The following is a 21,667-nucleotide window of genomic DNA, read 5'->3' on the forward strand; positions in this document are numbered from 1 at the left end:
TCCAGTTTGCACGCGAGGTGGTACCAGCTTCGGGTGCACACATAGTGACTCCGCGACACGCACGTTATGCGCAGCTCGCCAGGGCCGTGTGGTCACCCCGTCGCCGTGCGGCGTCATCGCAGAATTGTGCGCTACGTTCCCTGTGCTGTGCTTTCATCCCTGTGACTTATTTATTTTATAACTGGAAGTGTGTGCCTCTTAAATCCTTCACCTTGTCCCCCCCCCGTTTGACACTCCCCCTCGATTTCTCTTAATTAGTTCTTTTCCTAGCATTGTTGAATTCTTAGACGTTTTCGTAAGTTTGAAACACGGGTTGCCGACGCGGACGAATCTGTTTCTCCTTGCCCTAATTTGAAACCGAAACAGATCTTGTGTCTTTGTAGATTATAAAAATAACATGGGCTCACTATATACTACTTATAAAATACAGGAATATGTAAAGAAGGAAATAAGGTTTCCATTAACTCATGCTCCAGAGGTAACCACCATTAATATTTCGGTGCATTTGAGGCTTTTTGTACGTGTGCACCTATGTGCCTATGTGTGAAACAGAACTGAATAAGACTGAACGTGCGGGTTTACGTTATGCAAAAAAAAAAAAAAAAAAAAACATGTTAAATTCCTTTACGTTTTAATGTTTCCCCGATTTTTATAAAGAATTTTTCATAAAGAAAGGATTTTTCCGGTCTTTGCATTAAATAAGGCTGTTCAAATACACATTTTAGATTTTTAGCGAAGACCTCTTTCCCTTCCTCTCCTGAATAACTTGGTGCCCTTAGTAATAGGACTTATGTGAAGTGCCTAGAGTCGAATTTATTTTGTTCCATCGAGTTGCCTCCCTGAGATGGGTAAGAAAAAAAAATTTTAAGTCCGTTCTGCTTATTGAGGATGGAACCGGGGCACGGGTAACCCCAACCTGTTGGAGGTCGAGGAGTCGGGGCCCAGGAAGGGCACGCCGAGCGGGCGGGCGGAGGGACCGGCAGTGTGACACTCGCCCTCTTCTTGGGACTTTCGGGGGCATTTATGAGGCCGTGGCCACGTTTGGATTTGCACGGTTATTTGTTTACTTATGCTAATGATGCAAAGCCCCAGCAAGTGTCTCGCACTTCATCGGCCCAAAACAAATACTAATTCCATCGCGTCCTGATGGACAAGAAGCTCTCGGGCCGTCTGTGCATTGAGCGCATGAGCGCACGGGAGCCAGCCCGGAGGCAGACAAGCCTGGTCAGCCCCTGAGCTCAGGGAACTTGCTGGAGGAGCCTCCAGCCTCGATTGCTCGCCTGTTCCCGTCTTCCTAATGGTCCTAATGGGAACCTAATGGTTCCGGTCTTCCTGGGGAGTCGGAGGATCCCGCGAACCTGCCCCTGTAAGAAGGGCTGACGTGGGCCAGGGGGTGGCATTCACAGGCATGTCAGGTGCGTCCCGTCCGACGTCCCACTTGGAGCCCGCATTTGTGCACTGGGCCCCGTCCCCATTTTGCAGATGAGGATCCAGGCCCGGAGAAGTGGAATAGCTTGGCCAAGGCCACAACGGTTAGACGAGTGAGTGGGGATTTGGAGCGAGGAAGCCCAGGGCTCTCGGGCATCGGTGCACCGCCCTTCCCGCAGCGTCTCGACGGCCGCCGTGTGCTGACACCCGGGTGGACTCTCGCCGAGTGACGCCACATGAAGGTCTCCCAGGGCGGCTGGCTGGAGGGCACCGAAGACGGTCCTGTTGGGGCGGAGGAGACGCCCTTGTTTGCAGGGCAGACCTACCATCTGGGCCTGACGTGCCATTCTTTAGGGACACAAGCTTTAACACCCACGTTTGAATAACCTCTCGGAAGAAGGGCTGATCTGGAGCCGATTTCCGCTGCTCCCTGTTCCCATCAGCTGCGGGGTTGGGCGGCTGCCAGCCCGATGACTCTTCCCCCAGATGCAAGAGGGCGAAGCACGAGGGTGTTACCAGGAACCGAGACCTGGATGGGCTTGCAGGGCTGGGCGCCCGGCCGAGTCACACCCAGGCGGTGGGCGCTTGCCAGCTTCAGGGCGAAGCCCTTGCCCCCGAGAGGCTGGGCAGGGCGGGCGGCTCTTTGCTTGCTGACTCTCTCGTCTCCGGGGCAACAGGCTGGAGCAGACTGGTCACCCGTGGGAATGCGCCTCCTGAGTCAGCGGGGCCTGCATGGCCCCGGGGCACGGCCCGGGTCTCCTGGGGGGCCCCTCACAGGCGCCTTTGATCACGGAGGACGCCCCTGCGCCATCAGGGGCTGAGGGCTGGAGCCGCAGGCCGGAGGCGGCTTGTTCTGAGCCACATTAGGTCCCTGCAAAGTGTCAACTTTTAGGACTTTCCGTTGGGCTGCGGCTGTTGGTATAAAGCGTTTTGGGTACGGACGTTCCAGACCGTTAGTCAATCTACACGTGACCATCGGACAGAGGCCGGAGACGCCGGTTCCAGAATCCACTCCGATTTGCTGCATAGATTGGGACGGTCACTTTCTCCCTTCCAGGCCTCGGTTGCCTCGTCTGGAAAATCAAAATCACTGCTGCCCTACCTGTACCACCGGGCTGTGCTGAGACCCACGTGACACGGCACTAAACGGCAGGGAGCCGGTTGGCCTGCAGCTGGGCCTTAGCAGCCCAGCTCCTCCTGGTTGTTCTCCTGCTCGGGGGTGTCTGACCAGCCCAGCCTCGGGGGCGGGTGCGATTTTACTGAGAGAAATGGCTGGATTTCTGATCTCCGACAAACGGGAGGCACGCCCCGGGGAGCCCGCGCTGTGGGCCGTGGCATCCCGCCACCCCTGCCCCGTCTGGGGGCCTCCCCCCATGTCCACCCTTGGTGGATTAGGCTCTCATTTCATCGGGGGCGGGGAGGGGGGAGAGGGCTTCCCTACCCAGGGCCTCCCAGTCTTCCATGGTGCAGTTAGCGAGCTCTTCCTCGCTGGGGGCTCCCGTTCGTGAGGGGCGCCGCCCGGTGCAGGGCCCTTGGGACGGTGAAGAGTTGCACCTATGGGACCAGAAGAGGAGCCGGAGGGCCCGGGAGGTCAAAGCCCCCGACGGTGAGGACCACAGTACGGCGCGGAGGGAGAAGGAGAGGGGATGACACCGGCCCAATGGTGCCTGTGCTGGACCCAGTCTCCTTCCCAAGGATTTTTGGCAGGAACAATGCAAACTTACGGCCGATTTACGGGGGTGGCCTGCATTCCCGTTCCTTGTGCGTTGGTGTGTAGCCGCTGTTGCACCAGCTCAGGCTCCGGATGGCTACACAAGGGAAGACAGCCGCGAGGCCCGGTGCCCAGGAGCTCCGCACTCAGGTCCAAGCAGGGCAGGGCCCCAGGACATTGGCGGGGAGAGTGAACGTAAAGGGATGTGTCTCTGGAGCATGAGGCTGGTCTTGAGGACCTGACGTAGGGGAAGGGAGCCAAGTCCGGAACATCCCCAGCTTTCCCTCCCTTCCCCTACTCTCCAGGGGAAGGCTTCGGCTCAGTATAGGAAAGAACTTTGTGTAAGTCGAGACACCTGGACGTGGCCAAGAAGCAGACACTGGCCAGTCGCAGGAAGGAGCCCGTGGCGGGGACGCAGACGCAGACGGGGGTTGCCTTGAATGCTCTCCGCCCAGGTCCCGGAGGCCCTGACGGAGCCCAAGGACGGGCTGCGCAGAGTCACGACCCCGAGCTAGCTGACGCCCGCTCCACAGCACGCCCGGAGCTCCTCTGTCGTGAAAATACCCTTTAGGGCTGTTGTGCTGGATCTTTCTCAACAGCAATAAGCCTTTGAGGCTGTAAAGTTCCACTTCCCTCTGGTTTTGCTGGGAGGGCAAGATGGCCCACGTCTGTCATCCTGGTTTCTGACTAGCCCCCTTTTTTTTCATGATCCTTATTCCTTCTTTATTCTCAGTTTGTTGCTCTTGGCACAAGAATTTGTGTGGATGTGTTCATAGCAGTCACCCTCTGCCTTGAGAAGCATGTGGAATGTTTTAGGGATATTTTTATGAAGTCTTGGGCCATGTTTTTTATGGCTGGAAATTAACCAGAGAACTGCAAAAAAATACAGGCCCGCTTCCTTGGCTTCAGGGCCTGAGGATGAGTCCTTCGCGCCTCCTACTCCCGTGTTCCCGTCTCTGGGCCAGGGGTGCTCCTTGGATCCGATCCTTCTTCCCTGATGGGACGCTGGGGTTCCCTGCAGCTCCATGCTCTTCTTGCCCAGTCTCAGGCCCTCTTCTCACCTCCTAGATCTTGTCATTCTCCTTGACCCCCCTCGCTTCAGTCCTTGCCTCGCCCCCACACCCCATATTCCTTCCATCAGAAATCCTCGCTCCTGCAGCTGAAGTTACCTGCTCATCACGGAGTTCACACATGCTTCCTGTAAGGACGCCCGGAGGTCACGGATACTGGGTGGGGTTGGGGTGTGGGCTTCGTTCATTCTGCGACGGTGTCAGCCGTTCGGGCTGCTGTTCCTCTTGAGAGATGAGCCCCCGAGGTGGTGACCCCCGGGGAGCACCCTTCTGCTCAGCCGTGCTCGTAGAGTCTGGGTCTGTTTCCACATTTTAATCACTCTGATCATTCCTTTCAGGCTCCAAAGCAAAGACGTGTTTCCGGTGCGTTTCATTATGAGACTTAAAATGCTAAAGCCCGAGGTAAATGGTTTGAATCTCAAACATGATTCTGGGGAATTGTGTTTGTGGTGCTCTGACCCCACGGTAACCCAGCCAGTGTCGGGAGAGGCACCGAGGACAGGAGAACTGGGGTGACGGCTTCCTGCCTCCAGGCGCCCAGGGCCAGGCATGGAGACCGCCGCTGGGGTGGTAGGAACTGAATGGGGGGCGCTGTGGGGACACCGGGAGGGCCAGCGGGGATGGCCGTGGGGCTGAGAAGTGGGGTCTCAGGCGCGGGGAAGTACAAGGGTCATCCTCGTCTAGGAAGACAGGAACAGCAAGAGGCGCTGCAGGGGGCCGTGAGAGGAGTGCTAGGTGTGGGCCCAGGAGTAGCTGGGTGGAGGTGGAGGGCCAGGGGCCAGCAGTGACGGGCAGACGGGAGGTCGGCTCCTCTCCTCTCGGGGCTTCTCACCAGGCACCACGTGCAGGTTGGGGGTGATGACAGTCTGACCTCATCCCCCCGTCCTTCTATAGGGGCCCCGCCCACCGACTCCCTGTGAGATGCTCTGAAAGGTCTGTGTGAGTCTCTACGTTTCTGGCCCCAAAATGAAGGCCCAACAGGACAAGCGAGGGACGGGCCGCAAAAGATGCCGGCGGGGGATTTCACGATGATGTGGATGGGAGCGGCTTGAGTGTCTGTGACGCCAGCAGGATGCGGGTCGGCGCTGCCGCCCACCCCCCGCCCCCGTGACAGGTGCCCAGCTGGCGTCCAGGCCACAGCTGACTGGACTCTGTGGTCACCCCCCACCTGCCCCAGCAGAACCCACGCTCTCTGGGGCATCCCCGCAGGACACGCGTGCCGCACGCAGGGCAGGAGGGGTGGGGGGGCTCACCGTCCCCTCACCACCAAACGTGGCCCTGGGTGCCACCCGTGGGCCGCTGCCGTGCTCCTGCCGCCTGCCAGCTTCCGTGGGCAGGTCCTTGTGCAACCCGTGTCGTCCTCAGGGGCACAGGAAGCTCCTACGGACCCCCTGGCTTCCATCTCCCAGGGCAGAGTGGCCTGTGGTCCAGCCTTCCCTCCACGTTGGGCCTCAAGGCTTAGAGCCGTGTTCGTCTGACTGTTCTAGGTGGTTCTACAGACCCAAGACCTCCTGGTGGTCACAGCCGTGGGAGGAGGCAGAAGGAATGGGGCCAAGGAGCGTAAGCCCTGCGGCCCTCTGAGACCCTGCCTCTGCTAGTGCTCAGCGAGGGCAGGGGCAGGAAGGCCCACGGCCACCCCCGGCTGCTCCCTGCCCCGGGGCCAAGGGACCAATCCGCCCGAGTCCATTCTGACGCCGCCGAGCTGTGTCCCCTAGACTTTGGGGGCCCTGTAGTTCAGGTCAGCCTCACCCCAGTTTGCCCGGAGAGGCCCCGGCTCGGATGTAGGCTTGTCCCGCCCTGATCCTAACAGACTCCCCCACTTTTTTTTTTTAATATTTATTTATTTATTTTTTATGATAGTCACAGAGAGAGAGAGAGAGGCAGAGGCACAGGCAGAGGGAGAAGCAGGCTCCATGCACCGGGAGCCCGATGTGGGACTCGATCCCGGGTCTCCAGGATCACACCCTGGGCCAAAGGCAGGCGCCAAACCGCTGCGCCACCCAGGGATCCCCAGACTCCCCAACTTTTACCCTCGGAGGTGTCCTGGTGCGGGGACGACATGGTGGAGTCACCCTGACCGTTGCCCACGGCAGACCTCAGGGCCCAGCCCCCGGGCATGTCGGAGCCCAAGAGGGGTCACGGTCAGGCTCCTGCCCCTGCAACGTGGTCTCACGTCCCCTGACCCACCCCGGCCCTCTGACAACCTCTGATACCTGCCCGGGGGCCCCGAACCCCCTCCCCTGTGTCCAGGCCGGGACTCAGCCTGCGAGGGGGTGACAAATCCCCGCGCCCCTGAGAGCGAGGACTGGCGCCCCTCCCGGACGCGGGCTCGCGTGGTCTGCGGGGCGGGCCGCTGGTCGAACCTCCGCGACTGAAACGGCCACCTGCCCGCCGTCGGATGCTCTGAAGGAATTTGTGTTAGAGAACATCGAGAAACCATTCTCATTTAGGGGATGAAAGACATAAAAGGAAAAAGGCCAAGTGGGCAAGGCCGGGAACCAAGTCGCTGATGAATTGGGGAGATTATAGGATTTATGGAGAAAAATGAAAGAATAAGAAATTTTCTTGAGTCTTTCGAAGGGGCAATTAATGGCCTATAGGATTTGATTTCAACTTTTGTTCGCTTTTTTCTTTCTCTTGGCTACTTTGTGGACAGATTCATCTTTGAAACGTCCGATGCTTGGCTTTCCAAGGTTCTTCGGCCAGAGACTCAAAGTGGAGAAGCGACCACTTCTTAAAAGAAATGCTAAAAAACAAAAAAAAAAAAAAAAAAAGAAATGGTTTCCTTTTTATTTAACAAAGTAAACGGGGAGAAGAAGCATCTTTAATATTTGCAAAAGCCTCAAAAAAATTTCACCAGCTAGAGACACAAAAGGAAACGAGTCGTCAGGCCTGGGGAACCTCTCCTCGATTATGGGACGTTTTCAGATTTAAATCCTACATACCTGAGTTTTATCTGGTTGCAGATGTCCCAAACTATAGGGTTTCCGGTTTCTTCATGGATATTTTGTTTAATGTTCTTAAAGAAGTCTGGGACGGACTCTTGACACCCTGTCTTTTTGTCCAAAAAAAAAAAAAAAAAAAGTAAAAGTATTTTGTCTTTAACGTTTTTAAAAATCGCTCAAGTTACCAGAAACTGATATAACACTGTATGTTAATTATACTTGAATTGAAACAAGCTCTGATTCAATTTTAAAAAGGATTCCCATTATAGATCTCAAAAATTAACTGCTTTTTTTTGGATAACCACGTTGGCATCCCCCCACCCCCACCCCCCGGCTGCATAGCCTTGCTTTGCCTTTTTGTGAGCATATGCAAGAAATGTTTTTTCTTGTAATTCTTTTGAAAGGGTTAATTCTGTCTTTAATACTGTCACTGGGCTTCTGTTGAATATATGTGTTTACCGCAGTTTTGTTTTGTTTTGTTTTGTTTTTTAATTGGCCTAAACACCATTGTTTCTAGCTTATCTGCCTATTGTAGAGTCTTTGTGATGATTTTCTCTGGTCAAACCAAAGCAAACCAAAAATACACAACAAAACCATCCCTGTGGTTCTCAGGAGATACCTGAAGGCATTTCCTCCTGGTTTTTTTGTTTTTTTGTTTTTTTCTTTAAATATACCTATTTTCTTGAAACATACCTACACACATTTATATCATATATACACCTAATAGGTGCGTGTATGTACGTCCGCATTTCATTTCCAACTCTGTTTCGAAGACACCTCAACCCCATCACGTCCATCTTAACTGAAAAATGAAAGAAATACTCGCACCTGCGCAGGAAATCGAAGCTTGAGTCCACAAGCCCCACCTTGTTTCCTTGATTGTAATTTTAAGAGAGAAGGCCATTTAATTAAAAAAAAATTCTTCTTTTCTCTCTTTTCTCCGCGGGCCCTGCCCCCACCCCTGCGATTGTCTCCTGGGCCCAGGAAGTTTATATGTCAACAGAAGCCGTAATCAGACCCCTGACCTCCCCTGGGCTTTCAACCCAGTGTTTCCACAGAGGGATTAACCCCAAATACCAACTTGCTCTCAGAGGCAAAATTGTTCCCGAGGCGGGCATCACCAAAGGGTTTTCTTCTCTGGGGCTTTCGCATTCACCCTGCAAATAAGGTCTCCTCAAAGGGAGGCTTAGAGGCCGCGCCGGGAGCAAATCGCCGGCAGGCTGAGCTCGGGGCTCGCCGGGCCTGTGGGTCCTCCTCTGCCAGCCGGTGGTCGTTGCCTAGACCCTCGGTGCCCGGGGCTGGGGGGGGTGTCGCCTGGTCAACCCGAGTGTGCCTGGGCAGGAGCTGCCGCCCAGGGTGGGCCTGGGCCGCAGGGGACCTGCCCGGGGCAGCCTGTGGGCAGAGCCCCCGGGAACGCAGGCCAGTCCTGGTGCATGGGTCGCCACCACAGGTACCAGGATATCCCCGGGGTGGGGGGGGCAGGCCAGGCGTCGGGCCTGAGGCCCCAGCGGAGTCCCCGGGCCCCCGCGTGGACGGGACAGGGGCTCCCTCTCCCTCTCCCCTCAGCGCCTCGCCCAGACACAAAGCGTCTTTATCTTAGAGGCCCCAAAACCTCTCCCGTTATGGGGGGGCCGAGGAAGCCGCTTAGGGCCCCTGGCAGCCGTGGAAAGTGTGATGCCGCGGGGGCACCCAGACAGAAAATTAAAAATCTAATAAAGTCCTCAGTGTGGGGGCGCTGGCATCAGGACAGCTCTGCCTCTGCAGACACCTAATAAAGAGACATTCCGGGACGCTCCCGCACGAGGGGAGCCCGCGGTCCCGGAGCGCAGTGCCATGGAAACGTCGCAGTCACTCGCCCCGCCTGGGGAGGGGGGGCCAGCCCTCTCCCCTCGGCTCCCTCGCCAGGAAGATGACAGGGTGCCTGGGACCTAAGGGAAGACAGCGGGGGAGGGAGGGGGCGGAGGGGCCGATCCAGGAGCCCGGGTGCAAAGCTCACCCTCCTGGGCCCAATGAGCAGGGGGCCTAGGCCTGAGGGGACGCGACGGTCACCTGGGAGTCACCTCGGGGCGCCGCACTGGCCCTGGGAGGGTCCGTCTACAGGCAGCAGGGGAAGGGGCTGGGGGGCCGACTGTTGTCTCACAAGCCAGCTCCCCCACCGCAGGTGAGCTCGTTGGGGACCCGAGATTCTCGGGGTGTCGAGGGAGACCTTGGGTTTAAGGGACACTATTTTCACTCCCGAGTCGGGTTGTGTGTACCTGAAGGGGAAGATGGTGAGCGCTGGCCGCGCGGGGAGCTGGTGGCCGCCGCTGGGAGCTGGTGGCCGCAGGCTTGTCACGGGGGCAAGGCCAGCGGAGCAGCCTCCATGGGACGGGCCAAGTGGGACAAGCCAGGCAGGGCCACATAATGCCGCGCGATCTCACTCATCTCTGGAACCTTCAGGCCTCAAACTCCCAGCGACCAAGAGCAGATTCCTGGCTGCGGGGGGGACGAGCGGAAAAACCCAGGGAGGGAAGATGTGAACAGAAAGCGCTGGCTCGTCCGGGGCTGGGGGCTCGGGGACAGCGGGGACGGCGGGGCCGCGTGGGGGGCCTCGAGGGGTCCCGCACCGGCTCCCCGGGCCTCCTCGTGGTGCCCCCTGCGGGTGCCTCTGACCCTGGGCCCGGCCTCCGGGGGCGTCAGGTGGGAAGCCACCTCCGCGGCCCTTCCCCTGCCCCTGCCCCTGCCCCTGCCCCTTCCCCTGCCCCTGCCCCTGCCCCTGCCCCTTCCCCGCAGTGGCTCCCCGGGCTTGGAAGTTGGCCTCCTGCCTCCCTGTGTCACAAACACTGTTTTTCTTCTGGCTTTTCATGCAGTTGTGGCTTGGCACGGACTGAGCGGCGGCCCCGGGTGTGATGCAGGGGAGGCTGCTGGTTATGCAAGTCAATGGAATATGGGCTTTGAACTTCTTAAATCCAGAAACTCTCTCTTGGTCTCTTCTGTTACTTGGGGATTTTTTTTTTCTTTAAAAAAAAAAATAAAGAGAGAGAGAGAGAGAGAGAAAGAGAGGTTTTCTCCTATGAGAATGGCGTCACCCTTAAGAAAACCGCGGCCACCAGGGGTAGGCATGGGCTGGCTCCCGGCGGGTAAAGCTCTCTGAGGCAACCTGGGAAGTTCTGATTTATTCTGGAAGGATCCAGACCGGCGCTTCTCAAATTTCAAAGAGCCTCAGGATCCCTTGAGGGGCTTGTTAAATCCAGGTCTGATTTCATCCGGTGGGGCAGGGCCTGGGTTTCTGCATTTCCAGCGAGCTCTCGGGAGCTGCTGCCGCGACTGCTGGCCCGTGGCCCATCCTCCAGGCCCTCCCTGGGCTCCTGCAAAAAACCCCGGGTGGCACAGGCCGGGGCTACCGCAGCCAGGCCCTCCTTAGGGGGCTCTGCGGGGCTCCAGGTCCAGCCGAAGCCCAGAATAAACCCCAAGGGCAACAGCTGACGTGGAGAGCCCTGTCCCTCGGGAAGGTCAGTGTGTCTGCTGGCTGAGAATCAGTCTCATGCAGGTTTTTCCTTTTGCCTCTTGACACTTGAGTAGGTTTTTTTCCCCCCCCCTCTCTGTTTCCAGCATTAGGAGAAGAAAAATTGGACAGTGGGGTGAGGAAGAACAATGCATCCATTAGAAAGCTGCATATAGGATTTAAGGAGCCCCATCCTCTGGCTCATTGCATCATATTCCTTAGCAAGTCTAGAGCAAGAGTTTCAGCTAAATAAAGAAATGTAAATCATTTAATGCACCTTTCTTAATTGAGCCGCACGCCAGGAGCACCTTCCTAATGGCATTATGGCACCAATTACCTCATTAGGAGAGAAGAGCTGCTTTTATGACAGGTTTTAGAAATTAAACCAGCCAAGGGATGTCCTTCAGGAGGACCCGTTCTGGGCTGAGCTGAGCAATGAGCGGGGCCCGGAAGGGCACACAAGGGCCTGGGGACCCAAGGCCGGAGGATGACCCCTGCCCAGTTTGACCCCAGGCCGGAGGACAAGATCTGGATTCACTCATCACGTGTTCACTGCTCATGAATGTAAACCTCAGTGGCTCCCCTGCTTTGGAGGAACTTGGGTTCTAGGGCCCCACCCTGAGATCCTGACCCAGGAGCCAAACCCCACTTGTAATAAGGTCCCTGGGCGGGAAGCTGGCAGATGCTATCTCTTTTGTAGAAATTGTAGAGCGGGTCCCAGCGACTTCGCCCAAAACCCAGGTGGGTGTACGCAGTTTCCGCATCCTCTGGGGCTTTCATCCTTCCAAAGGACACGTAAGACCAGGAACACAGCCATTTCTCCCGCTCCCTCCCCGCCTGTCCGGCATCCCTCGGTTGGCCGGGGTGGTCGTGGCGCAGGGCAAACTGGGCGCGACTATTAGTCTGGATGCTTGCTTGCTGTGCGACATCGGGCAGGTCACTGTGCCCTCGGGGCCACGGTTTCTTCAACTCAAAAACGGGAATGGCCAAGTGGGAATCGTAAATCGCGTGGACACGTTATTGATCAAGACGCCGACGGTCTTTTGGCAGCTGAGTTGTCCTCTCTGAAAAGGGGGGATGTTGCACTCAAGGATTTGGTGAGTCTGAGTAGCAAGCGGGCTGCTCTTTCTAGTAGCTTTACATGTTTTCCTTCCCTGTGGTAACAAGAACTTGAACGTCCAGATTTTTATGTAAATATTGAATTTATAGCAATGGTTTTGTAGAGAGTTCCAGTTTCCTGGGTTGATGATTAATGTGGTTTTCTCGGAGTGCGTTATGTCTCCCCCTTCTAGTCCTATTAACTGCACGAAGGTGAAAGGCTGTTGCTGCTTTTCCGTCGTCGATCGACATGGAGCGGGGAGCAGATGCAATCTGGGTTACCCCACAGGGCGGAGGAAGCACAGCTGCCGATAGATGTGTAGGGAGGCAAAATTTGGCTTCAAAATGGAGATTTCCTAATAACTGGAACCACTTCCCTGATCCAAAACCTTCGTGGGCCTTACGTTGCTATGACGTCATGCACAGAATTCTCTGCCGGGTTTCCCAGGTCTCCATCATCCGGCTTCTGTGGGCTTTGCTAATCCTGCATCTTCCCCACCAGTAACCCAAATCATGGTTTTAATTGACTTTGGTGAGAGTCCCTCTCCAATCCACATTTCCAGCCAGATCCTGTTCTACGTTTCCCACAGCCTCCGAAGCACCTCCAACGGCCTATCTTATGGTTATAGCACATTCGAAATGTGCTCGTGTCCACCTGTTCAACTTTCCCTTAACCTTGCTCCTCTCCGATCTCCCTCGTTTCTGTTTGTGGAAGCAGGATCCAGCCCTAGGAACCAAAACTCCTTGTTCTATCATCCGATCTTTTACGAGGACTCGTTGCTTTTTGAAGCATCTCAGAGTTTTAACAGTTACGAGAAATCTTTTCCAGGTCTTTTTTATTTTTTTTATTTATGATAGTCACAGAGAGAGAGAGAGAGGCAGAGACACAGGCAGAGAGAGAAGCAGGCTCCATGCACCGGGAGCCCGATGTGGGATTTGATCCCGGGTCTCCAGGATCGCGCCCTGGGCCAAAGGCAGGCGCCAAACCACTGCGCCACCCAGGGATCCCTCTTTTCCAGGTCTCATAGCCCACATCATTTCTTCTTCCTCTAAACCAGCAATGGAAACTTCTCTAGACCTTATGGCTCCGGAGTTTTGCTAAATCTCCCACGTAGAGAGTGACCTCTCTCTCTCATATGTCTCTGCATCTGCAGCACATAGGCAGGTGGGGTTTATAGACAACGTAGGCCAAGTGTAAATGTGCGTGCGTGATGCCAAAGAAGCTTGCGCGTGGCCTGCTTTCATTAAGGAAATACAGCTTCTAGAATGAGCAAAGTTCTAGTCCTGAAGTCCTGATCAACTCTACGCTGAGTGCAACACACCTCAGGTGCTTCCTAAGTCAGGGTCGTATTATTATTGACGCATATTTCCTTTCTGAGCAAAGGCATGATCTTTGAGTTTCCTGTTACTATTGCATTTTTATCAATTTTCCTCTGGATCTCTAGGAATTCTTATTTATTTTTGTTTTGTATAACGTGGCATAAGAAGGTTCGTGACAATTACGTTTTCTTTCTGAGTTGCTCACTTTGTCAGTATTTATCTAAATTTCACTGTTCTACTTGGATGGAAAAATTGTGATCCTGATTTCTTTTTGATGGTGTGTTTATATGAATGATGTGTTTGCCAGCTTATCCTTCCTTCGTCTGATACTTTCCTTTGTTTGCTCTAGGTGAATAGCATATTGGTAGGTTTAGTTTTTCAAATATAGGAGTTTAAGCCATTTATATTTATTGTCATGGTTACTATGTGAGTTTTTACTTTAGTCAGGTTGCTTATGATTTCGTTTTTTTAAACTACTTTGTGCTCTTTTCTTAAATTTTTTTTTTTTTTGCTATGTTTGTTTTTCCTTTTTTCTGTAATAGAGACTGTATGGGTCCTATTTTAAAATTCTATTTGAATTGCTTTGATAATTTAAAACATATCTGAGGGAAACTATACTTTTCTAATTACTGATTTTTTTTTTAAAAAAATGCTACCTATCAACGGTCTCCTACGTCAGGTTAAGAAACAAACACACTGTTACTTTCCTCTTCTACCCTATTTCACTCAGTTTCTTATTTTATTTATTTAATCTGGGATTCTGGATCTAGGTATTGCTTTTTTTTTTCTTAGCATATTGTTTTATAAAAATTTTCAAACTACAGAAAAGTTGGAAGAATTCTAGTGAACACTCATATACAGCATCTCATTTCCACTATTGCTGTTCTACTTTGCTTGCTTTATCATGTATCTATCCATTCAGCCCATCTTTTTTAAAAAAAATGCATTTGGAAGTAAGTTGAAGATGTCACTGTACATCCCCCTAAATCTTCAGTGCAAATATCATTAAGCAGAGTTTAATTGCTTGCAGTTTTTCCCCCTTTGAGGTGAAATTTATGAATAATAAAAGGCACAAAACTTAAGTGTGTATTTGTTGATTTTTTTTAATGTATTTATTCATGAAAGCCACAGAGAGAGAGAGGCAGAGACACAGGCAGAGGGAGAAGCAGGCTCCATGCAGAGAGCCCGACGCGGGACTCGATCCCAGGACCCCAGGTTCACACCCTGAGCCGAAGGCAGCGCTCAACCACTGAGCCACCCAGGGGCCCTCCTACATTTCCTGTAAACATGAATGACAACTTGGATGAGTTCAGAATTCTTGACTGCTAACTTTTATACTCAAAACTATATGTATGTCACTATTGTCATCCCATGTTAGTTATAGGACTAAGCAGGCTAGCTCCTGCTTTTTATTTTTTTTCTTGCCTGGATAATTGTGAAATTCTTCTGTTGTTCCTGGACTTGAATATATCTCATAGTTGAAGTCTTTGAGGTAATTTTGTGGGTACTCAGTGAGGTCTTTTTATCTGCAAATATGCATGTTTTACTCAGTTATGGTAGAGGTTGGTTGTGGTTCCCCCAATCCATAATCTCCTTACGTATATAATTCTTGATTTTCATATGGACACATGGCTGCTTGGAATAAAAACTATATTTCCCAGACTCTTTTAATTTTGGTGTTGCATTTCTGTCACAGGAGGCTGATGGATCCTTATGGATAGATGAGCTCAGGAAAGTTTTCTTCTTTTATATTTTTGGTTATTTTGTTTGTTTTATTTATTCTGATTCTGTTCTGTGTCTCTTTCTTTCCCCAGGAACATCTCTGATCTGTGCTTTCTGTATTAGATGTTCTTTAGGTATGACAATTTTTCTCTCATTATTTCAATCCCCCTGTCTTTTTCTTCCTCATTCCATGGCAGTTCTTCAAATTTCTTTACCACTGACTTTGACTTCTTGCCGTGCCCATTCTCTTCTTTAATGCTTTAAAAAGAGTTTTTGAGTGGTGCCTGAATGACTCAGTCAGTTAAACATCTTCTTTCTGCCCAGGTCATGAGCCCAGGGTCCTGGGATCTAGCCCCGTGCCAGGCTCCCTGCTCAGTGGGGAGTCTACTTCTCCTTCTCCTGCTGCTTGCCCTCCTGCTTGTACTCTCTTGCTTTCTCTCTCTCTTAAATAAATAAAAATGTTTAGATCTTATTATTTTTTAAAGATTTTATTTATTTATTTGAGAGAGAGAGAGAGAGAGAGAGAGCAAACAACAGATAGTGACAGAGAGCATGAGCAGGAAGGAGAGGGAGAAGCAGGCTCCCCGCTGAGTAGGGAGGCTGACCCCAGTCTCCATCCCAGGACCCTGGGATCATGACCTGAGCTGAAGGCAGATGTTTAACGGACAGAACCACCCAAGTGCCTCTTCTTTATTGCTTTTAATGAAAATTTTAATTAGCTATGGTTTTTTTTAAGTGTCTTTTATGCTGTTGTAAATTTTGCCTCCTCTGGGCCAGCACCTTTGTCATTAGTGCCTCTGACCCTTAAAAATTCACAATTGCAAGGGGACCAGTCATGCACCATGCAGGGTGGGGATCTCATAGTGTCCTTGCCATTTACTTCTTATAAGCACTGCTGTTTCTCAGGAGGTGAGATTGTGAGATGCCCCTTCACCTGGACCCACCTGGACCATGTTGGACAGGACGGCACCACACTTTTCACCACATGGAAGGCATATTGTCCTGTACTTATACTCCCTTTCCCTAAAGTTTTTTCTTCTATATTCCTCTCTGGGTTGTTTCAGTGAGGACCTAGTGGAAGAAGTTAAACAGTTAACTCTAATGCTTCTTCACCCAGGAATTTGTAAAAGATATCTTTTAAAGTTTATCATATTGTGGGAGTGTATATTGCAGCCTAGACATTTGTTAAAAACAGCCCTTGGGGTGCCTGGGTGGCTCAGTCGCTTAAGGATCTGCCTTTGGTTCAGGTCATGATCCTGGGGTCTTGGGATCGAGCCCCATGTTGGGCTCCCTGCTTAGCAGAGAGTCTGCTTCTCTCTCTTCCTCTGCTGTCCCTGCTTGTGCTCTCTCTCTCTCTCTCTGTCTCTCTCTCATTGTCTCTCAAATAAATACATAAAATCTTAAAAAAAAAAATCCCAAACAAACAAAAAAAAGCTCAGCCCTTGTCTTTGTGGCAGAGAGGCAGAGAGTGAAGAGCACAGGACTTAGAGTCAGCACATGTATGCATGGGCCCAGACTCAGTTACCTATACGCCATATGGTCCTGGTCATATCCTCTTCGGTTTGCTCATCTGTACAATGAGATTGGGTTGAATGAGATCAAGTATTTGAAAGCATTTTTAAGTTCTTAAAAGCTAGAAAAATGTCAGAAATGGTAGTCTTTCTTCTGGTGTTCTTTCTCTTTTTGCATCTCATAGGCTGGTATTCAGTAAGTCCTTGTTGGTCAGTTATTTGGAATGAATGTCCAGAATATGGTGACAAGGGCCTAAGGAGGCAAACAAGAGTGAGAGAATAATTGAACACAGTCTTCTGCCTGTTTTGATATTTATGTATGTACGCTTTCTTTGAGCCTCTCCTGTTTTCTGCCTAGAAAGTGCTGGATTTTAGCAACCACCTTCATACCTTCTTTCTGGTCCCTCCTTCTAACCTTCACTCTCTGTTCCCCCAACATTCAAAATGCATTGTAAAAAGGTGTTCTTCTAAAGACTTTTTTAAATAAATGCAATTATCTACAGCTCAGTATCACTTTTAACGTTGTCCCGTGATACTTTCTGGAGGCTGCAAAATATATTTAATTTCCAAACATTCTTGGAAGTCATCCAGTAAATGCAGGCAGGGAGGGAATGGCCAGGGTACAGTGTGCTGGGGGATCGTACCATGAGTTGGCTAGTCTCATTTATTATAGGCAATCCAGCAGGTGCGTAAATAACTCCTACTGGGAGGTTTTCCGCTCAGCTTCCCAAAATGGCTCTGTTTCAACATCCAGCGGTGACGCTGTATTCTCAGAATTGGATTAGCTAAGCACTGGGCAAGGTAAAATCTACTAGAATGATCCAAAGGAAAGGTTTGCTTCTCCATCAACAGCATTCACATGAAACAGGCTTTTGTGCATTAAAAATGGTAGGATTCATCAGCTAGTTGAAAAATACAGTTGTTTGAAGTTCTTTGAAATGTACAGATAGACACTTCATGTTAGAGAGTTCCATCCTCTACGTGTGGTTTCTGAGTGCTCACTGCATGTACGACCCTGTGCTGGGTGCTAGAGAGGATAAAGACATGAGTGAGACCACACCTTGGCTTTGGGGGTTCACACGCTGGTTGGGAGACAGAGGCAAATATATCATCTTATCACAGGACAGATTTGAGAAATCAGAAATGCAAGCAAAATGCTGTGGAATTAGAAAGAAAAGCTTGGAGGTGCCTCCTGGTAGGAGGGGAATTCAAAGCAGGCATCCTTGCATCCGTTTATTGCGCAATTATTGAATGCCAAGCTGGTTTTATGGACTGTACCATGAACACATAGAGGGTCAGTTTTAGTCGTTTAATCATTTACAAAGAATAAAGTTCAACAGGCAGAAAGGGGAAGGGAGGGCATCACAGAGGGCAGGAGTAGAGTTGAGGCCTTGAAGCCCTTGAGGCCTTGGCAAAGCCCAAGGAACGGGGAGGCGTCAGGCGTGGCTCTGAGCTGGGGGAAGGGTATGGGGGTGGGGGTGGGGGTGGGGGATGGAGTGAAGGAGAGGCAGAAACGTAGATCAGAGCAAAATTTTGGAGGGCTCTGAATGCCCAGTAGAGGAGCGGTGAATTTTACTCTTAAATCCCATTTTCATAAATGGAGTTATTCTCAGTTTGCCAGGACTGTTCCCTTTGAGGTGTGGCAGTCGGAAGTCCACTGACTTGGAATCAGACCAATATTTGAATCTGAGCTATTGTCCTTCATCAGTCACGTAACCTTTCATCTGTGAAAACGGGGTTTGTTCAGATTAAGTGAGAAGAGACAGGGGCAGGCAGCAGGGACGTTGCCCACCTCAGTAAAGGCTGCCTGCTTCTCCTTCCCTGCCTCCCTCTCCCTCTCCCTCTTCTCCTCTCCTCTTCCCACAGGAGGGCTTTGATGAAGAAGACATTTCATTAACATCACTGAGTCTCCAGCTTGGTTGCTAAGTTTTTTTCTCAACTTTATCCCAGTGGTTCTCAAACCTGAGTGAGCTTCAGCATCCTCTGGAGGACTTGTTAAAACACAGGTTGTTGGGCCCTGCCCCAGAATTTCTGATTGAGCAGGTCCAGGGTGGAGCCAGACACTTTTCTTTTTTCTTTTTTCTTTTCTTTTCTTTTCTTTTTTTCTTTTCTTTCTTTTCTTTCTTTTCTTTTCTTCTTTTTTCTTTTCTTTCTTTTCTTTTTTTTTCTTTCTTTTCTTTTCTTTTTTCTTTTCTTTTCTTTTCTTTCTTTTTTCTTTTCTTTTTTCTTTCTTTTCTTTTCTTTCTTTTCTTTTTTTATTTTCTTCCCTTTTCTTTCTTTTCTTTTTTCTTTTCTTTCTTTTTTCTTTTCTTTTCTTTCTTTTTTCTTTTCTTTCTTTTCTTTTTTCTTTTCTTTCCTTTTTCTTTTCTTTCCTTGCTTCCTTCCTTCCTTTCTTTTTTTCTTTTTAGAGAGAGAGTGGTGCACGTGCTTGTGTGCATGAGCAGGGAGTGAGGGGCAGAGGGAGAGGGAGAGAACCCCAAGAAGACTACACTGAGCATAGAGCAGAATACGGGGCTCAATACCAACACCCGAGCCAAACCCAAGAGTTGGATGCTGAACCAGCTGAGCCACCCAGGTGCATTCCTACCAAGTTTCCAGGTGCTGCTGATGCTGTTACACCTTGAGGAGCTCGGCTTTATCTGCTTTACCATGAGGCAGACTCTATTGGGTGCTCGTCCACCTGCCCCCTTCCTCCCTGCTGAGTTGATCTGTTGTCACAAAGAGACTCTTGGCTGTGTCTCTACCTCAGTGCCAGGAGATGTAGGATGACAGGGCTCCATCAGTCATGGAAACGCCAGCTCCCTTGGCCACTGACTAACCTGAAGGTGGGCCGGTGCCCCACAGCGTCCAGAGATGCGAGGACGAATGGGACGAGAAAGACTCACAAGGAGAAGGGCGTCCGCCCGTTGCCTGTTCTTCCCGAATGTGCACACGTGGGGAAGCTCCAGGAGTCACCTTGTGACCAAGAGAAGACGAGCCCCGTGAGGCAGAGAACCGGCATGGCAACGATGTCAAGACAGAAATACAGAAAGGACCTGGGTGACCTAAGGCGTCACCGCGGTTCATGCCTCGCGCTGCCCACCGGACTCATTCTTCTGTGGGAGAAAGACACTCTTGCTCGTTGAACGCACCGCAACGATTTGTTGTTACTTGCAGCCAGACACACTCTTAACTGATACAACCTACTACCATCCTGTGACATTGGGGGTCAAGGTGATGTCGACCTCATATGATTGAGAAGACGCCGAGGCTCAGAAAAATGCAGATCACCTCTAGCGGGATGGCTTAGATTCCCACTCACGCTTCCTGGTTACACGTCGGTGGCTTCCCCAGAGGCCTATAGCGCCAACCGTCCTGACTACACCTCCCGACTAATACACGTGTTCTTCTGTTATCCCTTCTATTAAGGAGGAAGGAACTGAGAAGCCCCTGTGTGCCCTGAGCCCTCCCTGGACCTCTGCTGTCGGCCGCCTGGCTTCTGATTGTCATCACGAATTATTCGGCCGACTCATTCAGCCCACACTTACCGAGCGGAGTTCATCCGGGTTGGCACCGACTCACGGCTTGGCGCTTCGGAGAAGGTAGAGATTATTAAGCACAGGACTCTGTCAGCGGGGTTCAGCACGTGGAAATAAAATGTGCACAGAGAGGTGAACTATATACAACACGGCAAGCAAGTGCGACGGGAAAAGAGCGGATAGGAAAGCAAAGGGGAGACAGGATGCAGAAGGCCGTGCGCGGGATGTCCCGTACCCTGGCTCGCTAGAGGTCTGGGGGATCTGGGCTGGACCGAGTCAGTGGCTGTGGGATAAGATACGGAGGAAACTCTTAACTCTGTGCTTGAGGGGCCAACGAACCCACCTCGGGGAGGGGGGCTTCTCAGGCAGGTCAAACCCCGTCCTGATGGCATGGGTGACCCCCAGCGCCGGATTTGTTGGGATCAACGGCTCGGGTGAAGCGCTCTGCACCTTTGCAGGGACGGGGTGAGCATGTCCTCCCGGGGGACGGACGGAGCACCGCCGAGTTGTCAGGCGCGTCCGTGGCCGGGTGCCTGCACACCCCCTACTCAGGGAGCTGGAGAGATGCGTTTCCACGGTGCTGCCTCTTGGGTGACAGCACAGGGGGACCCGAGGAGGCCCAGGGGCGGGGACCGCACAGCGAGAGCTCTCCAGCCCCGGCGACCGTCCCGACGACGCGCGACGTGCTCCCCGCCCGAGTTACGAGCAGCTGAGTTGAATTAAAAAACAGTCCCTCCTTTGCCGCGACCCGGCCTGCCAAATTCTCAGCTGGCGTGAGTTTTTATAGCTCCGTTATAAACCCCAAAAAGTGAGGCGTATAATGGAAACAGTGACATAACTCGAGCTCCTAGGAGCGGCTTGTGCCGCCCTAATTACCCTTACGTTCCCTGGCCCCGGCCTGGCGCTCCCCTCCCGCGGCCGCCCGGCCTGAGCGTCCAGCGGCCGGAGGTCTGCTGGGAATAATGGGACAGTGTCTGCTGCTGGGAAGCCCCCTGTTCCATACGTAGCGCCCCTCCCTCTCCCCTTCCTTCCCTTGTTCTCCCCCCGCACCGCCTCCCCCAGCAACGCCCTCCCCCCAAAAAAGGCAGAACAGTTCAGTTGGTTGTAAAAATTAATGAGTTCAGATACAGACTTGCCTTATTCCGGTCCAGCTGCGTAACCAGGGCGATTCCGACCAGCATCCTAGACGCTGACATCAGCTCCACACCCCGGTACAATGCTGCTCTGTTTGATCTCAGAAACACATCAGGCTCCTGGGCTTTATGCATCCTGCTTCCTCCCCACGGGGACTCATTCCTTACCCACCGGGAGAGCTCCTCCCGGCTGCTCTCCCCGGGGCCGCCCGTTCCAGGCGCGGCCACCGCAGCTGACTCGGCTCCTACCAGCCGGACACTTTGATCCCATTCTTCTGGGGCTCTGGGAGGGTCCCCACCTCCAGGCGCTGACAACCCGGGAGGACGAGGGCGGTAATGACTTCACCACTTAGCACTTGCACGGCCCCTCCCGCCCGCGCGTGCATGCCCATGCTCCGTGCTCGTGTTGCGGGGGCCGGGACCACCCCGCCCAGAGGAGGGGGTGCCCCCACTTCCCGGGTGAGGGCAGGAGAGCTGGGGCGGCAAAACCAGCAATGGGTCACAAGGTCCTTGACCCCTGGGCTCATTCCTTGGACCCGGGGTGTGTAGGTCCTGGTCGGGCACCAGGCGAGGTCAGCTTAGGCCCCGTTATGAGCAGAACTGGAGGGAAGCTCTACGGACCCGCTTTCCGTTGGGCAGAAAGACGGAAGCAGTGACAAGGCCACCGTGGGCTCCTCAAAAAGTATATTACGGTGCTCTTTTTTTAAAAAAATTTAATTTAATTTAT

The 21,667-nt window shown here is 52.2% G+C and overlaps 1 long non-coding RNA gene across 1 annotated transcript; it reads right to left on the reverse strand.

Moving 5' to 3' along the window:
- Nucleotides 1-6,076: 6,076 nt before the first annotated feature.
- Nucleotides 6,077-20,231, reverse strand: LOC144293619 (uncharacterized). Its single transcript, XR_013360784.1, has 3 exons — nucleotides 19,817-20,231; nucleotides 7,155-7,264; nucleotides 6,077-6,955 (listed from the first exon to the last, which is right to left on the reverse strand). It is a non-coding gene; the product is annotated as an uncharacterized LOC144293619 (long non-coding RNA).
- Between the last annotated feature and the right edge of the window lie 1,436 nt (nucleotides 20,232-21,667).

This window comes from Canis aureus, chromosome 22 (assembly GCF_053574225.1).
Source record: "Canis aureus isolate CA01 chromosome 22, VMU_Caureus_v.1.0, whole genome shotgun sequence".
NCBI classification, from domain to species: Eukaryota; Metazoa; Chordata; class Mammalia; order Carnivora; family Canidae; genus Canis; species Canis aureus.